Source organism: Rhinichthys klamathensis, unplaced genomic scaffold, assembly GCF_029890125.1.
Source record: "Rhinichthys klamathensis goyatoka isolate OS25496 unplaced genomic scaffold, OSU_Roscu_1.1 h1tg000396l_1, whole genome shotgun sequence".
NCBI classification, from domain to species: Eukaryota; Metazoa; Chordata; class Actinopteri; order Cypriniformes; family Leuciscidae; genus Rhinichthys; species Rhinichthys klamathensis.
This window is the reverse complement of record NW_026606898.1, coordinates 657,086-678,860: the sequence shown is the minus strand read 5'-3', so window position 1 is coordinate 678,860 and position 21,775 is coordinate 657,086. Positions and strand designations below refer to the sequence as shown.

General features: G+C 36.8%; 1 protein-coding gene across 1 annotated transcript in view; it reads right to left on the bottom strand.

The window, feature by feature from the left end:
- The window catches only part of waplb (WAPL cohesin release factor b), a 79,269-nt gene that overhangs the window by 35,451 nt on the left and 22,043 nt on the right, over positions 1-21,775 (bottom strand). The gene's annotated exons all lie outside the window — the stretch shown is intronic.

The following is a 21,775-nucleotide window of genomic DNA, read 5'->3' as shown; positions in this document are numbered from 1 at the left end:
CAAGGACAACACCCCCATTTTGAGATTGAACAGAAGTACTATTTACCCTTATGTCAGTTTCACTGGGAAAAAAAATCTCAATTTTGCACATCATTTTATCAGTGGGCCTCAAAATGAGTCATTCTACTTTTAATTTTACCACAATCCTAATTCAAATAATATTGTGAAACAACATTGTTTTAAATATGTTTTGGCTTTTTTTCCTGCCATGTCATAAACCTGCCATAAACCAGACATGTCATGACACACAATAAAGGGTATTTTTCTATTTGTTATATTCAAGTTTTTGTCCTAACCAGCCACGACAGTGATCGGCGATGAGCAACAGGGGATTCGATTTTTTTAGTTTCAAACAGAGATCACGATTCTCCCACAATTCTGAACAGACAACTAAAGAAAACAAGGTTTCACAAGAGGTTCTGGCAAAATGTTGCAAAATTGCTGCCAGTCTATTTAATCTGAATGAATTATTTTAATAAACATTTTGAATGAATGATTCAATGACACTCAAATACTTCACTTGTTTCATTACTGGATGAATCAGCGTTTTTTAATGAATCTCTTAAATTAATGATTCAATGAATGACATACATTTTTGGTGGTGTAACAATGTATGTAATTGATACAATCGTTATTTGAAGCACCAAGTTACTTTCAAAAGTTGATGCTCTATTTTGATCGTCGCTACTGTAGACATCAGTGTTTATATCCGAAATGTAAACTTTTATCCCAAGTACTTCTGTGATAATATTAATATTTGTAATACAGAAATAATAAAACTTTGGTTGAAAAGACTGTTTGTGAATCTGTTTCATACCTACATACTGAGCATAACTGCTCTCTCTGGATTCAGATTTGAATGTTTGTCAAAGGTTTAACAGACACAGGTGAATCGTTGTCATTTAGGACTGTGGGTGTTTGAACTGAAATCGCGATCGCGATTAATTGTGCAGCTCTACTGAATTGTTTTCTATAATCTTAAAATGGTTTGTTCTGAACAGCCATTATGAAAGCGACAATTCACCTCAGATGTTGAAAATACATTAAAAGAACGGTGATATCGAAGTGTATTCCATGCCAAAGAGTTTATCAGTCACTTATAGAGATGCACCGATTAATTTTCTAGGCCGATCCCGATTCCGATTTTTCCTTGAGTTTGACCTGCCGATACCGATTTTAGCCGATTCCGATTTCATTTTTTCAAACCACTTTACAGCACACACAAATATTTATTTTCTATCTTCTCTTTAATAGAACATTTTGGATAGAATTTTTTTTTTTAACAGATAATCGCTATAAAATAGAACTATATAAATTACTCCTGGTGTGGGAAATTCACACACATCTAAAGTGCAGTGTTATGGAAGAACCATTTCCTTTTCACATCCAATATCAAACTAAAACAATTTGATATTTAGCAAACTAAACTTCTGTATGAAAACAGGTAATGACAATAAAATAATATATAAATAACAAATAAAAATAAAATAAATAGTGCCTTGCAGTATAACGATATTTCTCTCTCACACACACACACAGGCCTATTGCAATCACTTGTACATCAATGGCAAGTTATATTTCTCAAACAGTTCTTCTCTCATCTGACACATGTCGAGCCAAGCTAAACAGGACAAGTGGGGCATGTGCAGGGAAACGATTGGGAAATAATAAAAACAATTTTAAATGGGTATATTTTCTATAAATATTTTTGTGTCTTCATTTTCTTTCTGACATAGCCAGCCTACTTCAGTTCTTGTTAAAACACACCAGACATGCAAATTCTGTGCATTTTGGGCACTTTTTGGATGAAATCATATTTATTTTGTCCATCAAAAGTGTGCTTTCACTTAAATTGAGCGCAGCACAAATGGACTCGATCACATGCGGTGTGAAACAGCCGTAATTCATGAGGTTTCCTACATGTGCGCGGTAATGCTGATGATGTTGCGCGATGTTAATCATGCGGCGCCCGATTGCATTTGACCGGCATAAAATCGGATTATGTCAGACTGACCGGCCGGTCGCCGATCATGGCCGATCACGTGAAAATCGGCCGATTCCGGTCACCAGCCGATCAATCGGTGCATCTCTAGTCACTTAGTATGTATTTTGAGCGGCATTTTACAAGGCTCGGCTGAGCAGCAATGCGCCTATGGAAGCTTATGTGTAGCAATATTCAATTTGAAATGTAATATGCAAAATGATAATGAAATTTGTAAAATGACAATGCAATATGTAAAATGGCAATGCATTTCTGTATTTAAATTTACATTTTCCATTACATTTGTGCAACGTTTGGTGCAAAATGAAAATGATAATTCAATTATGTAATTTACATTTGCCATTTCATACATATGTTTTAATATGTAAATTGAATACATATTTTAACGCTTTATAAGTTGCAAAATTAAAATGAAAATGTATTAAAGAAATTATTAGATCTGTTTAAAATGTTCAAGCAAAACCTGTAGCAAAATGATAATTTAAATGTTATTTTTCTTAATTGCATTTACATTCACAGTTAAGACACTTGCAATTGCATTTTCATTAAATGTCCCGCAATGAATGTAGCAAAATTCAATGTGCAAATTGAAAATGCATTCCGAGCCGATCACGCCCCTGCCCCGCCCCCTCCCGCTCTTGTCAATCACTGCGTGAAGTTGGCCCCGCCCCCAACCAATGCAAAACGTTGGCAAAATAGGCTCAATCGTTTTTACTTCATTTGTGCTGTTACTTTGCTTTATTGTTTGTGCTGCTTCGATTTTTTAGATATTTAAAGAATATTTATAGGTCATTCTGAGGTCACCCAGCCCCCCACATCCTCCAAATAAAATAGTCTCGTTCGTTTGTGCCGGTTAAAGTTTTGTTTGTGCGGGTTCGGTTTTTAAAATATAAGACCAATTATAGACGATGACATCAAAACCCGGCAGATTCCGTGATGAGTGATGACCCTATATATTTATAAATATCTGACCAATATGCTTTATGAAATAGAAAAGGGAGATGGTTAAACATCACATGAGTCACTTTGTTGAACATTACAGTCATTTATGAAGAAATAAAGAGCGGTCACATTTTTTGGTAGCTATGAATTTGACCCGTCATATTCTGTGATTTTAGAGTAGGTGCATTTGCAAAGAAAACCTGTAGGATCTACAACATTATTGGGTAATTATAGTTAATAGTAATAAGAATAAAGTTAAGCATATGTGTAACAGACAATGAGAATATTTAATACAAAACGAAACCATCATTAACAGAGTCCTGCATCAGATAACAACAGCGCAGCATAATGTTGACATCAAACGGGTGATAAGGCAGAACATTCTCCCAGACCGTCCAACAACGCACTTGTTCTATCACCTGCAGACGCGTAATAATCTTCGGAAACACTACAATTTCTCTGTTAGTGTTCACGCTCCCCTTCATCTGCCAGTAAATTTACGCTCGTACCAGCTCTGCCGCCGCCATGTTTCCTTCCAACACCTCAAAATGTTGCCGAGCTCCGCCTTGATGCAGTGATTGACAAGAGCGGGAGGGGGCGGGGCAGGGGCGTGATCGGCTCGGAATGCATTTTCAATTTGCACATTGAATTTTGCTACATTCATTGCGGGACATTTAATGAAAATGCAATCGCAAGTGTCTTAACTGTGAGTGTAAATGCAATTAAGAAAAATAACATTTAAATGATCATTTTGCTACATTTTTTGCTTGAACATTTTAAACAGATCTAATAATTTCTTTAATACATTTTCATTTTCATTTTGCAACTTATAAAGCGTTAAAATATGTATTCAATTTACATATTAAAACATATGTATGAAATGGCAAATGTAAATTATATAATTGAATTATCATTTTCATTTTGCACCAAACGTTGCACAAATGTAATGAAAAATGTAAATTTAAATACAGAAATGCATTGCCATTTTACATATTGCATTGTCATTTTACATATTTCATTATCATTTTGCATATTACATTTCAAATTGAATATTGCTACACATAAGCTTCCATAATGCGCCACATGGGCAACGCTGAAACTGATACTTTACTTCATAGAGATCGATGGCATTGATTTAATGCATTGACCAGCGCTGACGGCATTCATGGGGAATAACCTTAAACGTTAAAAGGATGATACGATAAAGATTTCGCTTTCCTTGACTTGAAGTCGATCTCGCTCTCGTTCATTGGGTCATATTCATGAAACACGAGCAGAACGAATTTTTGTGAAAATCGTGTGTAAAGTGGTTCTGGCGTAAATTTTCGGATTCATTAAAATGTTCGTATTTTCCAAATGTTAGTTGGTACACAAGAAATCTACACCTGCTCCCAGCCACGCGTAAATAGTGCGCTTAACACCCGAACGTTTTGCTCATTAATAAGGCTGCATTTTAATTCACCTTAAAGGTATTGTAGGTAGAAATTTTATTTTAAAAAAAATTCCAAATTTGTTTAAACTTTCTATATATATCAATGCATAATTAAAATGTAAGTACTCTGATAAAAAGAGTATAAAAATCGAGTGACTCTAGACCGTTTAATCTGCACTAAACACAGCTCATTTCCTTCCGGGACGAAACAAAGGATTGGCTTAGGCGACTGTCACTCTCTCGCAACCATGGCAACCACGCTTTTGCCACACAGGACCTGCCCACTTGCGCGTACCCGTTTGATTTGAGGAATTCAAGAGGCACGGAACCTAGGAATAGCAAAACAATGGCAGAGAAAGACCAATCAAAATTCACATATGCAGTTCGCGAAGGCAAACCAGACAAAAAAAGGAAGACAGTAACGTTACTAGAAAAGGTAATGAACAAAAAGTCTTTGGATAAACAACGAGCTGACGATGCGGTAGGCTACTTGTCTCTGGAGAGTGATTATCAGATAGTCCTCATCAGAGTCAACAATGCTTTCATCATGGAAACTCTAACATGCAGAACACCATATATGTTATGAATCTTACACGAAATTCATCTTCATCACAGTGTAAATGATGGCAATGGAAAAACGTGTATCATGCAACTAGGGCTGCAACAACTAATTGATAAAATCGATAATAATCGATTATGAAAATCGTTGTCAACGAATGTCATTATCGATTAGTTGGTCTGCTTACGTCACGGGGAGCGTTTCCTGGTGATTGGTTGAAACAGGCCAATCAGGATGCTCTCTGTCTTACACGCGCTTCATGAGGCACACACGCACACACACGCAAGGTCTCTCTCCCTCCGTTGCTCTGCCCCGCGCTCGCGCTACACGGTTTGGAGCACAGTCTCTTCTGTCTCGCATCTGCGCTCTTGCTTGCGCGCTCAAATCCCGGGAGTTTGAACTAATTTGCGAGCATCAGGGAGCCGCTATCAATATGCGGGTGACTCCCAGAACTTCCGGGAGACTTGGGATGTCTGTATTTTGCGTCTCGAGCATCAGGTTGCGCAATCAGTTCGCTCGCAACATAAGTGATGGATTAAAATAGTGCTACCGCAGAAATATTAAATTAAAACGGTCTTTACAAAGCGAAGCACTAAATATAAAGGCAGTTAATAACACCAGCAGTAAATGATTGTTTTTTAGTCACTGTACTCAGTGGGTTTCAGCGAATGTTTGTGCACTAATGCATCATTTTTCCTATCTTTTTAATCAAGCCTGTTAGCTTGCTGCGTACCTCCACTCCGCTCTCTATATATAGCATTTGTCTACTATTAAGTTTTAATTGTTTTTCAAACGCGATCTACTGCGGCTCTATGTTCACACGCTTGTTTTCAGTCTTTCTATATTTCTCTTTACAAATTATCCTTATAATTCAATTAATTTTAAATAAAAATTAAATGAATTATATATTTTTAGATGTTTTTCGTTTATATCTTCACATCTGAACAACATGTCTGTAAATTTGTTTTAACAAAAATTGTGTTAAAACAATATGTTGGATATAAATGTTTTTTTTTTTTTTTTACATTAATCATGGTTGTCAACTTGCCATCAGCAATTACCATTAAAAACAATGCATATATTGATATTTGTAAAACTCAATGTGTGGCTTTTGCACTTTTTTAAAGTACACTTTTCCACATAAATATCCTAATTTAGGGTTTTAGGTAACACTTTATTTTATTTTATGTGTCCTTGTTACATATGTTACATGTACTTACTGTAGTAATAACAGTAAATTATGCATAATTACATGCAACTAACCCTCAACCTAATCCTACCCTATTCCTATAGTAAGTACATGTAGTTACTTATTACTCTGTACTTAAATACACTCACCGGCCACTTTATTAGGTACCCCATGCTAGTAACGGGTTGGACCCCCTTTTGCCTTCAGAACTGCCTCAATTCTTCGTGGCATAGATTCAACAAGGTGCTGGAAGCATTCCTCAGGGAGTTTGGTCCATATTGACATGATGGCATCACACAGTTGCTGCAGATTTGTCGGCTGTACATCCATGATGCGAATCTCCCGTTCCACCACATCCCAAAGATGCTCTATTGGGTTGAGATCTGGTGACTGTGGAGGCCATTTTAGTACAGTGAACTCATTGTCATGTTCAAGAAACCAATTTGAAATGATTAGAGCTTTGTGACATGGTGGAAGTAGCCATCAGAGGATGGGTACATGGTGGCCATAAAGGGATGGACATGGTCAGAAACAATGCTCAGGTAGGCCGTGGCATTTAAACGATGCCCAATTGGTACTAAGGGGCCTAAAGTGTGCCAGGAAAACATCCCCCACACCATTACACCACCACCACCAGCCTGCACAGTGGTAACAAGGCATGATGGTTCCATGTTCTCATTCTGTTTACGCCAAATTCTGACTCTAACATCTGAATGTCTCAACAGAAATCGAGACTCATCAGACCAGGCAACATTTTTCCAGTCTTCAACTGTTCAATTTTGGTGAGCTCTTGCAAATTGTAGCCTCTTTTTCCTATTTGTAGTGGAGATGAGTGGTACCCGGTGGAGTCTTCTGCTGTTGTAGCCCATCCGCCTCAAGGTTGTGCGTGTTGTGGCTTCACAAATGCTTTGCTGCATACCTCGGTTGTAACGAGTGGTTATTTCAGTCACTGTTGCCCTTCTATCAGCTCGAACCAGTCTGGCCATTCTCCTCTGACCTCTGGCATCAACAAGGCATTTCCGCCCACAGAACTGCCGCTCACTGGATGTTTTTTCTTTTTCGGACCATTCTCTGTAAACCCTAGAGATGGTTGTGCGTGAAAATCCCAGTAGATTAGCAGTTTCTGAAATACTCAGACCAGCCCTTCTGGCACCAACAATCATGCCACGTTCAAAGTCACTCAAATCAACTTTCTTCCCCATACTGATGCTCGGTTTGAACTGCAGGAGATTGTCTTGACCATGTCTACATGCCTAAATGCACTGAGTTGCCGCCATGTGATTGGCTGCTTAGAAATTAAGTGTTAACGAGCAGTTGGACAGGTGTACCTAATAAAGTGGCCGGTGAGTGTATATAGTTACACTGTAACAAAGACACCTTAAAATAAAGTGTAACCGGGTTTTATTTAGCCACAATAAACAAAAAATCGAATTGAATCTTTTTATCCGATTAACCGAAAAAATAATCGTCCGATTAATCGATTATCAAAATAATCGTTAGTTACAGCCCTACATGCAACCTGTTTTTAGCTTTGCCTTATAGATAACTAGCTCGTTAGCGAATCAATAAATATATTGTAACGTGTTCAAAATGCTGTTCTGTTACAAATAAGGATGCATTTAATGTTAATGTTTTACTTTATTCGTTTTATGTGATTCGATTGATTCGTTGTCAAGTTGAATATGGAAAGAGGCTCCACCCCTTGTGAGAGTGATGAGAAGAGCGCCTCGCTGGTTCAAGTGCGGTTCTATTATAAGTCGGGTGTGTATGGCGTGGGCTGTGGCCGACAACAGCCTCTAATAAACACCCTTTGTTATCAAAACCGGGGCGGGATTTATGGTAATTGAGAATGAACGTGCACGCGCATCCCATTTACGACTGATTGGAATTTATTAACACACACACACATTTCACTATCACATCTGACGTTTACGAAGTATTTGTGAATCAGGAGAAGAGTTTTTGGGAAGGTCTCTTTACGCGCAAATCACTCGCATATTTACTCGTATATTTACAAATGTTTCATGAATGAGACCCATTGTCTGTACGCTCGTTACTAGCAAATCCAGAGTCTCTATATAAATCACCATGATAAACACGTTCTTATTAACTTATTTAACATTATATACATGTACACACACACATATACACATACATACATATATATATATATATATATATATATATATTGTTCAATTTAAAGATTTTTTTTTATAAAAAAGCGGTTCTTTAAAATGTCATCCATCATCGTTTTGTGGCTCGTTTTTTTTTTTTTAAGTATCGGTTCAGGCACTTGTACCGTTTTAAAGTATCGATTTGGCACCGGTTTCGTAAAACAAAAATCCCAAATGATACCCAACCCTAGGACTTATCAATAATACTCATTTTATGTACTATTAAAAAATATGTTATTTAGTAGAGTTGGGGTACTCGAACTCGGACTCGAGTCCGGACTCAAGTCCAATTTTGAATGAACTCGGACTTGTCACGCACTTGGATGAATTTGTACTCGGACTTGACACGGACTCGGACATTTTAGACTCGGAAAAATGTCCGAGTCCAGTCGAGTCCGGGCACTGGAGGACACAATATTATTCAAAAACGAAACGAAACTACTTGTGTTGTTTCCGCGTTGAGCATTGTAGCCAATCACAGACATGTATATTAAGCGCATGAACACAGTGGCAAATCAGAGGCGTTTTAGTCAACATGCGGAGAATTCGCTCAAAATGTATGTTCAGAATCAGCACGAGCTTTATCCTTTCACAAAGTCTAGACGCGATATAAATGAGAGATTCACTGTGCAGTGCGGACAACTTCAGTGTTTATGACGAGAGTTTTAGGGAGAGTGCAGAACGCGGTAAGTAAGTGATGGCTGAAAGGGAGCGCTATTGACAATCTAAATAATAGTTTTGTTTTTCGCGCTTCGAGGACCAGTGGTTACGTTCACACAGTACATTATAAAGAGTGATAAATGTATTTAAATGTGGGAGTGAATCCGCAAAATTTTAGTCATGTGAGTCATGAAGTTGCGATGATTGACATAGTAACCATAGCAACATTTTGGCGTCTAATAGTTTTATGATTTTTGTTACATTTACACTTTAGTTTACATACACCTTTCAGAATCTCCAAAGTGTAATTTTTATTTATTTATAAGAAAGGATCATAAAAACATTGTTTCTGTTTAGTACTGCACTGAAAAAGCTTTTTCACATAACAGATGTTTAATAGCCTAGTCCACAAGACAAAATACAAACACAAAATACAAGACAAATTACTTGATTTTTATAGTGTGTGTCATTACCTGAATGATCCACAACTGTTTTTTTTTGTGTGTGTTTTTTTGTTTTTGTAATGGTTGTTCATGAGGAAAAATCCTCCAGCTCCTGCACATTCTTTGCTTTTCCAGCATCTTCTTCATTTGACTCCTTACTAGCAGTGGCTATGATTGTGAGATCCATCTTTTCACACTGGTGACAACTGAGGGACTCACACACTATTACAAACCCTGCAAACATTTAGTGATGCTCAAGAAGGAAGCATCTGTTAAGAGCCAGGGGATGTAAACTTTTGAACAATGTAAATTGGTGTAAATTGTTCTTACTTTGTTTAAAAAATAATTAATTTAGTCCTGCCCTTCAGAGGCTAAAAAAGATATAGCATGTAAAACAATATTAGAAAAATGTAATCATCACATCATCTTGCTAAAAATTGTACCCCCTGGCTCTTAATGCATCGTGTTGCATTCTTGAGTATTACATTGCAGATTCTGAAAGATGTACAATAGGTAAACGTATCACTGTGACTATACATTGCAATAATTTTATAAGGTTTGAAATATTAATTTAAGAGCTCAGTGGTGAGACATTTTGCCGGACTTTGATTGACAGGCGATCTGACCAATTATAATGCAGACACCCGCCATTTTTGTCCGACAAACAAACCAAACCAGTTAGTAGATTAAAGTCAGTGGACCACCAAAAAATGGTGTGTATTGATTTCTTTTTGCAGTTCTGATTTTCATTCATGTTTAATTTGTGCTATAACTAGAAGAGATTATCAGTTCATGTGCTGCTTGAACTGAGGCCTACACATTAAAGCACCACAAAACAGTATTTATTGTTTGAATTTCATTATTTTTTTTTTTTTTTTTTTTTTATTAAAATAATTTAACTTATTTCATACCAAAAGTAGGCTGCTCTGTCTTGTATGTTGGCGCATATTCAGTGTCCTCTTTGCTCCGCAATATATTTTTCACTGTGTGAGAACATGTGAAGTGAGAGCGGAATGGCTTATCGGACGTAGCAACAGTAACTAAGAGGGGCGGATCTTTGTGAAAGGTCAATTTCAAATCATTTAAATCTTTGTGGACTCGACTCGGACTCGGATGTTAAGGACTCGGACTCAAGTCCGACTCTGCCCTCTTTGGACTCGGACTTGGACTCGATTGTTAAGGACTTGGACTTGACTCGAACTCGACAAAGGTGGACTCGGACCCAACTCTATTATTTAGTTGCGAGTTCTAGACATCAGTGCGCTTCCAGAGAAAGTCCGCCCACACACTTATGATTGGATATGAATCTTATCACACCATGTCTGGTTAGGAAGCAAAATAAAAGAGAGAGTGGGATTCAAACACAGATCACCAAATCGCAATAGCACTGAATGGCATCAGCTATGACATTTTTTTTCATTTTCTGAAGATAATGCAATTTGTGCTTGTCTGTCCAAAATCACACTCAAGGATGAGCAAAAATAAGAGCGAAGTTTGCCTTAGCAAACAACTATAATGCAAAGCGAACAAAACATAATTTTTTGGCAATTACCCAGCCACAGTGGTAAAAAAACAAAAAACATTAATACTCATGTTAATGAAGCAAATACATGAGGGTTCAGAGCCAAAAAACACATTGTGAAAAGAGACCTGTGAGAGTTGGGACTGGAATCGCACATGGGTTCAAACAAAGCAACCAAACCAACTGTGTGAATCCCGAGAATACATCCAACATCCAAATCCACTCTAGTCATGAAGATAATTGTCTGTAAACATTTTTCAATGCATAAGCCTCTGCTCCACTTTGCACAAAGATGGCTATATTCCTTCCTCATCCGTAATCATGTTTGTAATTAAAACTCATTAAGAAGTGCTACATTTCTCAGATTGTTTGTTTTGGCGGAGTGTGAATTGAAGCGCAGGTCATTTGTCTCAGTGGGAGCACATTCAAAGCAGACTGCAGGAACACTCTTATGTGAACAACTCACAGAGGATGCCAGATCGAGTCAAACTGCGGGAACTGACGGCGCACAAACAGCCAAAAGGGAAGGGGGTGATAAAAGTACACTTGGCTACAGGAGGAGGAGTAGGCGCAGTCCACTGGGCAACACTGAGGCTTGGTTTTTATTAATAATGAAGAGAAAAAGTCTGGCCCTCAACATAACTCTGCAGGAGACTGGTTTTAATCTTCTGTAATTAAGAAGTGTTCTTCATGCTAGCAGGGAGTGAAAGTCTAGCTCCACCCCATACAGAGCTCCACATGCTGGGCTAGAAGCTTCCAGAAGGTCTTACTGAGAGAAATCAAAACTGCCCCCTGAAGTGTTTTTTTCTACGAGCTGGAAACCCCATCTAAAGACTGGGAATGACGCTGCCAAGTAAGACCTCCAACAGGACCAGGCAGGTCTCTCAACCAGTGAGAAGCTCTGACAAGCAAACTGCTGAAACAATCTACACAAACACACGAATACAAACGCTTCTAGCTATGCAAGCTCATGTTATGCCTGAAAAACACCACAATGCGATGAAATAGAGTGCAGACACGATGTAAATGTAACAGATTCATTGTGCAGTAGACAGTGTCATTGATTATAATGGGAGTTTTGGCGAGTTCAGAACTGATAAACACTGAACTGGAGTGATTGACAGGTCAAGAGATTAAAAAGGGAGAGTTCTTTGCTCAATTTCTGTATATAATTTATTCATCATTTAAATAACATGATTTTTAATGCAACTAAAATGACCAATGTAAAGCTGATCTTTTAGTCACTGGATTGATTTACTGAAACATAAACAGCAATAAATGAATTTGCAGGAAAGAACTTCTCACTGTACTGTACAGTAGTCATTACAGCTTAAAAAAGAACTGATTAGGGCTATCAAAACGGCTAAAAAAATAAATTTAAATTTCATACTTAAATATTACTAATAATCAAATTAGATTTTAATTTAAAAGGGAAGCTTTTGGCTCGTCTCCTGAGGCCACAAGAGGGTGCAATGAGTAAAACATTAATCCACTGCATTAAATTGTTAATTTAAAGCAATGATATAACATGACTCCCTTTAAAAAAAAGAGAGAGAAGTGCAAAACGTTTACTAACATTTATAAATCAAATACAATTTTGTAAATTGCATAAACAATTATGAATAAAACAGCATCATTTATGCATAGTTTATTAAAAAGAGCCGAAACGCTGATTACACAGTACTTTTTTGCGTTTAAAAACATGAGATTCAGTGGAGTGGAAAAAAACACGTTTTTTAAAAGTTTAACTTCTTTAACTTTATATGTGCGAGACGGGAGTGCAACGGTCAAAAATTTCTGTTTACCACATGTTTACATAGAAAACAATGAAAAAGTAGCGCAGAAAATGTGTTGTGTCTCATTCCCCTTGTAGCACGCACAAGTGACGATTCTCTGTCAACCAATCAACGTTCTGCAGTGAGTCTAGCTCCACCCTTTAGGTACCGGACTACTGTGCTAGGTACCCCAACAGAAGGGTCCCACAAAAAGTGGTACGGAACGGTTCGTATTTTGGTACCGACAATCGAATCGAACCTCAAGATCTTCTGCAAATTGAGCTTCTCTATTTCTGCAATGTTTTAAATGTACAACGCAGCAGTGCCACAACAAGTGGGTTCAACTGGGTAGGCTAAGAAAAACATTAAATTAACAACTCTTACATCATCATATCTCATTCGCCACTGATAAGGCTGCCAGACAGTTGATGGACCCCATTGACTTTCATAGTAGGAAAGAAATACTATGGAAGTCAATGGGGTACATCGACTGTTTGGTTACCGACATTCTTCAATGTCTTTAGTGTTCAGCAGAACAAATAAAATCATACAGGTTTGAAACAACTTGATGGTGAGTAAATGACAAGTTTTATGTTTAAGTGAACTATTTCTTTAAAAGCTTATGAAAAGATAAAATAAACGACACAACCCATAGCTACAGAGTAATTATTTCACTACAGTCAGGCACTTCTCCAGTAGAACTACTGATGGGTTTAAAAATAAATGTACAAACACATACATTACAAATAAACAATTTATCTATTATTCAAGTAATAATTAGGGACGCACCGGAATTTCGGGTACTGAAAATTTTCGGCAGAAACAGCCATTTTTGGGCTAGATAAGTTATAAGTTAGATTTAATCGCTTATTCATTTATTATTTATTTTTGGTTTCCCTAGCGATAGCCTAATCAGTTTGATGTGCCTAAGAAAGCTTCTCTCAGATCATGATGTAATAAATATTAATATTGATGATCTTCAAACAGTCACTCGGTTGCTCTGGCAGATATGCTCCCCTGCTATTTATTATAAAAAAATAAAAAAGTTATTTTAGGAAAGGTTTAAAGCATACTTTCCCATATTTTAACACTTTTTATTAATATAACATTAAACCTTTTTTTTTTTTTTTTTTTTTTTTTTTTTTTTTTACAAAGTTTGAGCTCATTTCTGTGCCACTAGCACCACTGAACAGATTGGCAAAAATAAACATTGTTTTCACCAGCCAGACAGTTCAAACAGTTAATCACGCCTCCAAATCACAGTGCCAGATGCTGCGTCCCAATTCGCATATTATCCGTCCTAAATAGCATTCGAAAACAGAATTAGTACGTCCCAAATCGTAGTATGTTGAAATGAGTGTTCCAAAGAGACCCGGATGGTCTACTATTTCCGGTCAGAATCCAAAGTGCAGATCGATGCACACTCTGACAGCTAATATTGCCCACAACCCATCGCGCGTTGGACGAGGATTTGATTAGAACTGATAGTATTATCGATTAATTGTCGACAAGAATTTACTCGATTAAAATTAAATTAATTGTCGGCTAATTGAACATTGCGAACGTGACACGAGATTCTCACGCGAGAGACCCGACACAAACTTGAGGCTGCAAAAAAGAAACCAAACATGAGGCGGTCAAAACGGAGTGGACTACCAGCTATATACAGCGTGCTAACCTCGAAAATCCAGCTGTATTCTAACAATATTACCTAGGCTCCTTGCATGCTGGCTAATAACTTTTTTTAAAGCTGGGTCTCAAACATTAACAGCGCTGTGTTGGACAGATTTGTGCAGCGGTGTTCCATGAGGGAGAGAAAGCGCGAGAGGTAGGGGTGAGCGAGAGGTAGCGCTGCGCGAATGCGCTACGGCGCTCTGCAATCAAATACGATTTTAAAAAGGCTTAGTAAAAACAAATATCGAAAATCAATGTGTAGCGATCAGCGTTGATATTGTGGCGGGCCGGCACAAATAAATGAACGTATGGAAAACTCTGCCCTCTAATTTTACTGTCACCATCCTCAGGGATGATTTAAGATGTGTTCAGTTCTATATTTGAAGTTTCCAGGTCTAGTAATTTTACTTTTACCTTTCTCAGACCAAGGGGGATTATAAGTGCTGCTGCTAATGTTTAAAGTTTTTCATACAAGTAGTTTAGATTATTATATGTAGGCTTAATATAGTGTAGGCTAAGCCTACCCATATAGATTTTTATTTAAAATGTATTTTATGTTGCTTAATGTTTCACATGCAACAGGTGAGCCAGTGCACAATTATTTTTTATGTATTTTAATTTTCTGTGCATAATTTATTTTGTTAAACTACATAAATGCCATTATCTGTACCGTATCCCAACTGTTACAATAAAACATCAATTGAGCAATATAACATACATTTTTATTCAGTATATAAGCAATATTTTGCTTTTTATGTTAAAGACACTATTGATACCATGAGAAATATACATTCTCAGGAAAATAGCCGCTTATCAGTTAATCGTTAATCGATCGATAAGGTCCATCAACTAATGATTAATGAATTAATCGATAATTTCCATCCCTACATGCAATAGCACAATACTGCCCATTGGCCATCCTGGTTTCCAGATACAAGTACCAGCTTTAAAATAAAAATAAATAAATTAAATTACATGATCACTAATACTAACAACAGTCTAGTGATATTGTTAGTACACCCAAAGCACAACACACTAAAAAACCTCTCAGAGAAGTTGTCTCTAAATTAAACGTCGGCCTCTGGCAGGGCTTATTGCGTTTTAATATAAAACACATCACGCTCGTGATTTTCTTATTCGTCCATTCATTTTTTTATTGCTTGTGTCAGTAACTTTAAGCAGTCCTGAAAAGCTGGATATAATAGCCAGCAAAGTAAACGATAAAGCAAAATCTACATCGACTGACACGTCTCTCATCCTCATTACATAATTAAGTAACTTCTGTTCTGTCACTTGCCAGATGTGATGCAGAAGAACTTTGTCATTAATGTTAGTTTTTATTTTTGTTTGCAGGTTTTTAACCTATATAGTGCCGCTTTTGAAAGTTTTCATCCTCATATCAAGACATCCTGTTTTGCAGAAGACTTCTTGAATGTATTCAGTGTTTTTCCTTATATAAAATAAGGTATTTTTTTTACCACATATCCTGTGTTGGAATTAATTTAAGAAAGTGATGATAAAATGTCAAGCCTGTTGTCTGTGTTCTGTATTTTGCTTAATGTATTTATGCTTTTGGGACACTGAGAAATAAAATTGCTATTACAATTTAAAATATTCACTTGGACCAGCAACACTGTTTGGTAAACAAAATGTTTCCATTGGCTCAACATATTTCTGAGTGAGCCCATGTTAACAGACTTTTGCCACAATTGATAATTCAATTAAACTAAATTAGGCCAATTGGAAAAATTTAGATGTGACCAATCACTAGAAATTTGGAGACATTTTCAGAGTTGGAGAGGTCTGAATTTTTTTTACAGTGAAGAAGCCAAAAGAAGGGGGGGGGGGGAGAGAGAGAGAGAGAGAGAGAGAGAGAGAGAGAGAGAGAGAGAGAGAGAGAGAGAGAGAGAGAGAGAGAGAGAGAGAGAGAGAGAGAGAGAGAGAGAGAGAGAGAGAGAGAGAGAGAGAGAGAGAGAGAGAGAGAGAGAGAGAGAGAGAGAGAGAGCGCTAAAGTGCAATGACTCCACATAAATGATTCATGCAGGAGAATCAGTCTAAATTTGTGTATCGACAGAGGTGAGCAGGTTCTGCTCTTGGCATGTTCAGCGGTGGAAGTAGGAGTCACTGCAATGCTGAGCTTTGACCAGTTTCAAACACCTTTCATATTTCACAACGATCATGAATGAAAACATCCCTTTCAACTCTCTTCCTTCAATAGAAGCTGCTTTCGATGCTTTATGCCTTGCAAACTTAAACATTTGCTTGCTGTAATAAATTAAAAGGTGCTTGGGGAATTTAGCTGATTTATTGTCACAAAGTAATTTTGCTAGGTTTTGCAAAAAATATAGGGATCGTGATGAATTGAGAAATCAAATTTCCCTGATCTTTTGACATGAAAGGGGTCATTGTACTATAAAACATGCAGTAAGTTTTAGAACTCCAAACTTCCTTGTTGATCCAAAAACAGCTCAAATTATATACTGAAAGAGATCAAAGAACGCTCCCTTTTTTATGATCACTGGAGCTGTCAGTCAAACCCCTGTTAAAATCAATGAACCTGTCAACACTTCACAAGGAAAGTCTTATTTACATCGTGTTTGCAATGTTTTAGTTATGATGCAAGCATTCGCGAGAGTGCAGAAACTGAGTTGCAATGGTAATCACTGCACTAGTGCGCTCAACAGTATTATAATATAATATAATATGATGCAAATAAAAAAATTTCAAGATTATTTAATCTCAGTAGCTGTAATAGTGAAGATATGGTAAACGTTAAGCGTTCCACATGAAATGCTTATTTCATATGCAAAAACATTACCCTATCAGAGTAGTGGGTAATTAAAGCAAGAGCAGCAAGTCTTACAAGTCTTACTTCGGAGAATAATCAGAATAACTTCTGGTTATATGCTATCAACCCAATTCATGTGATTAGAGGTTTCTCCTTGTAGACTTCCCTTTTTTGCAAAGTGACTGGGTTCACATGGCAATGGTACAAGTTTGTGAAACTTTTCTGACACTGTCAAAACATTTCACATTTGTTGCTATATGGCTATACTTTTGTAAGTATTTTATTGTTCCTTGCTTGACCATGTTTAAAAGTATTTTTGTGGTTAGATATAAGAGCCACAAATGCTGTCAATAAAGCTCAACTTGCAATGAACTTGGAATCATTTTAAAGGGTCATTACTGAACTATGTAGGAGTGCAGGGATGCTAGAGCCTGCAATTTTCTGATAAAAAAATTATGATTGCGATTAAAGAAAATGTGAATTCGCTTGTTTGTACAATCTGGCCAAAATTTTGGCGACTATATCCAAAGTCCTTTTAGGCAAGTCATGCCACTCGGCCGCCATCTTGGCAACGCCTCAGGGCAGCTATTTCGGACTAACAAGACCAGGCTCCTATCTAAATGAATGGGCAGAGAGTCAGAACTGCAGTTTCACTGGTCACCGGGACATAAAAACTGCATGTATAGAAACAGCAGTAAAATATGATAAAAATCGCTGAAAAAGTTTGATGACTTTGCCCCAAAATAAGGTTTAAAATGCCTTTTTCCCCACAGGTTATACTTTTACTACGCATGCGCAAGGGTTCTCTCCCTCTGTCGTGCGCGCGCTACACAGTTTGAAGCACAGTATGTGCGAGCTCTTGCTCGCTCGCTCTAGATTCCGGGAGATTTGAACTAATTTGCGGGCATCAGGGAGCCGCTATTAATCTGCGGGAGACTTCTGATGTCTGATATTACACAACTCACACATACACTGCATATCAAATCTCCCGCCTTTTCAAACAGTAACGTATTTTGCGCTGTCGCAAACCTCAACTGTGCGCATGCGTCAGTGGAACCAGACGATAGGCTTAAAGGGCATATTGCAGGTTAGAGGACCCAACGAGTCAATGTATAGAAAAATAATGTAGGAACTAGATTTTCTTTAAAATATACTTATAAATACGCTACAGAAGCTTCTGGAGTCGTTTTTGTGAGAAAATTTTACTTCCGCGTCTGAAAATGGGCGTGGCGGGCATGACATAACGGGCGGGAGAGCGGTTGATTCAAACAACAGGAAAACAATGGATCGCAATGACATTTCGGACGCTGAGGAAGTACGGTACTTACTCGTATGACGGACCACAGCCATACAATTATGAGCCTGCTATGCTGCCAAGAGAGCAGGGACAGGCCAGGACTAATGTCAGACAGAACGGTCAGAGACACCATGAGTTGTGGTGTGAGAACCAGTGGAGAACAGGACAGGTGTCTTGGTGAGAGACGTGCTTATAGATATACACGTTCGCTAACGATATACACTGTGCTCACAATATTGTACAGATTATTACCATCGTATATCAGGCCAGCAGACATTCGTATTTTTAGGGTAGATTTATACTATTAAATGTATAAAAACTATACTTGAGTACATTTCTATTGTACTAAAAACATACCCAAGTACATTTTTAATACATATTTTTCACCTGGGTTATAACATAAATAGAAAATTAAAGATTTGAATATTTAAACAACCTGAGTAATTTTGTTTTTCAATTACAAGTTGCCTCTATTTAGTGCATGACTACCTATATCACACTATTTCATGCCATTGGTACAGTATTAGACGATCAATATTTTTGCTTCGGCATCCCATTTTGAACTCCATCATATCGCCGGGATGATAATCCTCCGATCTGAAGTGAACGCTACACACGACCGCGAAGCCGATGCGGAAGAGAAATCCCGTCTCTTCACCTGCACAAACCGCACCAGGCACGAAAGATATACAACAACACCGTCCCTTTTCTTGTTATGGAAACCTGTGGACTCGATTTCCTGACAGGCCGGAGTTTTTGCAACCTCCACAAACAATAATTTACCATGACGATGATAAATTAAAATACAAAAACTACCGAAAACACACTGACTCACGGCCGCTCTCACTGAATACCAGTCTACTCTGCACTGAGCCGAGGCTGAGGCTCCCTAGCGTGACGTAAAATGACGCGATTTTGAAAAAAAAAAAAGCCGTTTTTACGAGCAGTCCATGAAACGCTCACTTTATCTTCTAAATTAGTGCCCTTATGTCGTTTTAAAACATTTTAAATCCTGCATTAACTTTTCATATGGTATTTTCATACATGGTTATATATTAATTTAGATTTTTTTTTTTACCTGCAATATGCTCTTTAAATGTTTCCCGGCTTGACTGTTAAAAGCAGACGATTGGCTTTCCAGTGGGAGGGGCGGTATATGTGGATACAACCGCCATCTTTGGCGTTACGGGTTTTCCCTATATAGTTGTATTAAGGATTGATGAAGTGGCATGTCTCTATATAAATAGTCTCTGCTATATCTCAACATGCCATTTAATAATAATATTATTATTAAATATAAAAATGACTAAATAAATCAATAAGACATATTACTAAAAATAATACTATTGTATACAAGTATTTCATAATTTATATTGCAACTGTAAAATTACAAAAAATTACAATACTAATATTTATGGAAGTTCAAACGTTCAACCATCTAACTTTTATTTTGATGAAAATCACAGGAAGCCCTTAAAACTTTGGCAAAGTTCCCCTGTAGTCAATCATTTTATCCCTTAAAACTCATTTGATCATCAAAATTACATAATTAAAAAAAAAAATCCTGGGAAAAACCTTGTAACGTCTTAAAATAGCTTGAATGTAACGTTAACAACAAAGTAACGTTTCATTTACTCCCAGAAAGCCATTCAATGATCATAAACTTGATAGTTAGCAAGAAAAATTAACTCTAGAGGAGCATTTTTCAAAAAATACATGTAAAATATATATATTTTTTAAATGTAGAAAGTATTTTAGCTAGGGATGCACGATATTGGATTTTGGCCGATATTCGATATGCAGACATTTTCAAACTAATTTTGCCCGATGCCGATACCAATACCGATGTATTTGTTTGTTTTTTTAAAGTGCAAAAAAAGCTTATTAAAGCTTCTATTGAAGTTCTCAGTCAAGAGCAGTGAGTGATTTCCTCTTTGTGTTTTGTTGTTTAATTAACATTAAAGGGACAGTTCTCCCCAAAATTTTAATTGTCATCATTTACTCTCTCAAGTTGTTTTAAACCCAAATAAATTTCTTTCTTCTGTTGAAAATAAAATGTATTTGGAAGAATGTGGCTAACCAAACAGTTGCTGTACTCCAGTGTCTTCCATAGTATATTTAAGCACAAAAAATAAATTAATACAGGTTTGGAACAACATTAGAGTGAGTAAATAATGACAGAATTTGTATTTCTGGGTGCAGTATCTCTTTAAAGACAAGCGGCAGCATATTATTACTGTCTCTTTAAGAGCTGCACCTGACGCGTCTAATATACACGCATTTGACAAGCAGATTTTCTCTGTTTGCTTTCACTTTAGACATAAGCATATTTGTTTATGTAAACCTTGTGTGTATTTGACAGTATTAGCGCAGTAAGACAGGGTTCCTGCACACTTTTGAAAGTCAAATTTAAGGCTTTTTAAGACCTTTTTAAGACCTGAAGAAATCAAAATTAATACCGTACATTAGGGCTGTGCAGTATTGACAAAAATATATCTTGATATTTTCAACGTTTTGTTGATAATTAGATGATATTTTACTGATTGTGTTTTTGTGCTGGTGCCATGGCTGGTTTAGGTCTGTTGTTGACAGCTGACTCACGAAGATATTCATATTTTTCATATTCTATGCAGTGGTCAGTTCACAGCAGTGACAGAAATTAATATTTTAATTAAGGGGCAATATTTGCCACCTTAAATTGATTTTTTCAGGGGCATTTTCACCTATATATGGACATTTTTTCTAAACTTATTTAGAGTTATGCATCACCTTTAATGTCAAATACTATCATTCAAATTAAATTATACAGTAATTATACAATAATACTTAATTATATAATAATCATACAGTACCACTGTTACCTGTCAAATTAAATCATTCAATCAAAATCCATCTTTGCAGTGCAGAGGTGACAGAAGCGGCATCAGAAGTGGCATTAATTTATTTACACTCCATTTACAACTGCATAAATAAAGCTATGAGATATATATTTTTAAATCAATATTCAATATTTAAATATGAAATGATTTCTAATTTTAACATTTTATTTAAAGGGTACTTTAAATATGAAACCGCAGCGGCAAATCACTGTCTTAATAAGTGAGTTGAGGGAGTCATTCATTCAACCGATTCGTTCAAACGGCTGATTCATTCAGGAAAGAAGCAAGTGATTCGTTCAAAACACGGATTTCAGTCAAGAAATAATCGCTGTCGGTTGCATTGAGACTCTGCTACGGTTTCATTTAGAAATTATAGTCGGCGAAATAAAGGGAAAACAAACAATATTGACAATATTGTGTCTAAAAAGTAACTCAATGT